This window comes from Chrysochloris asiatica, unplaced genomic scaffold (assembly GCF_000296735.1).
Source record: "Chrysochloris asiatica unplaced genomic scaffold, ChrAsi1.0 scaffold00043, whole genome shotgun sequence".
NCBI classification, from domain to species: Eukaryota; Metazoa; Chordata; class Mammalia; order Afrosoricida; family Chrysochloridae; genus Chrysochloris; species Chrysochloris asiatica.
The window spans coordinates 1,480,526-1,482,515 of NW_006408561.1; the positions used below are offsets into that span (position 1 = coordinate 1,480,526).

At 49.3% G+C, this 1,990-nt stretch overlaps 1 pseudogene; it reads right to left on the reverse strand.

Moving 5' to 3' along the window:
• Positions 1-322: 322 nt before the first annotated feature.
• LOC102820884 lies at positions 323-1,606 on the reverse strand (annotated as a pseudogene).
• Positions 1,607-1,990: the final 384 nt, after the last annotated feature.

The window sequence follows — 1,990 nt, forward strand, 5'->3', positions numbered from 1 at the left end:
ACTATCAAGATGGACCTTAGTATTGCACTGTAGGATAATCACTGGACTAGTAACCACATAGTCAGCTGTTCATACCCACCAGCTACTCTCAGAAACTCCATACAAATTCACTATGAATCGGAACACAGCTGATGGCAAATAACACAACAGCAACACACCAACAATAGGGCACTTCTATCTAAAAGCTCTTGAGACCTCCTTCCCCAGCACAGAATTGTGTGCAAATTGTAAATATCTTTGGAGTTTGTGTTCTCCATTTTCATCTGGTAATACCTAGATCTGCCCACCACTGGGCATCCCTCCCTTGGTTCCAGCTGGGGGCTTACCCAACCTTGTTATTTGTCAGTTCCTGGAAAAGCCTGAGTCTGTTTTTCCCACCTGACAGAAAGTATAGGACTGGGTTGAGGCAGCTGTTCATGCTCACCAGAGGCCTCCATATCTTGTAGGCCATGCTGGCTACCATCAGGACCTGGCAATCCTGGGAGGGCAGAAAACGGATGATGAGGTAGAAGGAGCGTGTGATGTGGAAAGGAACAAAGCAGAGGGTGAAGAGGCTGCACACCAGCAGGATGGTGCGGATGGACTTGGCACGGGCTGCATTGCCTGCCCTTTCAAGGGTCTCCACTGGTTTGACCAGGCTTCTGATCATCAGTGAGTAGCATATCAGAATGACCATGGAGGGAAAGAAAAAGCCAGACAATGTCAGCACAATGCCGTAGGCGAAAAAGTGATTGAAATTCTCTGGGCTGGCCATGTCGTAGCAGATCATCTGGCCGTCGACGTAGCCTGTGTGGGAGAAGGCCAGTGTGGGCAGCAGTTGCAGGACCACTAGGGCCCAGGTGGTGGTAGTGCCCAGCAGAGCATGCTGTCGAGTACGGTAGGGCAGCGAGCGCAGTGGGTGGCACACTCCTAGGAAGCGGTGCACGGAGATGCATGTCAGCAGCAGAATGCTACCATAGAGGTTGGTGTAGAACAGGAAGCGCACCAGCCTGCAGAGCAGCTCCCCGAAGGGCCACTTGTCACCCAGGGAGTAGGTTACAATGAGGAAGGGCAAGGTCAGAACATAGAGTAGGTCGGCAACCATCAGGTTTGCCAGATAGATGGTGGCACAGCTCCAGCGCTTGGTTTGGTGCCAGGAGAGCCACAAGACAGTGCTGTTCAGGGGTAGCGCCAGCATGAAGATGATGCTATAGGTCAGGGAGAGGTAGATTTGCTTATAGTCCTCCGAAAAGTGGCAGAACTCTTGCTCCTTTGAAGTATTCATATCCAGCTTCTGCGTCTCCTGGCAGACTCCTTCCAGGAGCACAGCTCTGCCACAGCTCCCGTTCCTGCTTCCCTTGGAAAGAAACAAAATGGACAGAGACCTTCGTGACCGTAGTGGAGTGCTGGCCTCTGCCTGCCCTGGCTTTCTACAGAGTGAATTTGTGTTTGAAAGACACTCCTTGTTTGAGAGAGAGCGCCAGGAAAAGAGAGCTAAACTCAGGAGCAAAGTGTTCTTCAAAAGCGGGATTTCAGGACTTACCAGGTCCAAAGAGCTGGGCTTACATTGGCTTCTATCTCTCTGCTGTAAGTCAAGTGCACATGGCAATGGAGATGCTGATGTCATGTAAGTAGGACACACAGAATCTCCAGCTTCATGATCTGCCTCTTGCCACAATCCTTTGCATAGAGTCAGGAAAATTCGGAGCGGGGATGCTCTAGCAGGAGAGGCTGGTGTATTTTGTGGGTGATGCTGCTCACAGCATAGTCCTAACCACACATGATGAAACAGAAAATGATCCTTGGAATTTAGAGGATTAGGGAAAGCACAGGATTTGCCTATAGGCTGTGATGGAAAGTTTTGATTTGTATCTCTTTCAGGATTTTTGCATATTTGAATGTGGAGACTGATTTGCTTATTAACCATTTCAGCATCTGGAACATCCAAGAAAACAAATCTAAGTCATGAAGCCAGATGCAACTTTTTCCTTATTCTCAGTCTACTGGAGCT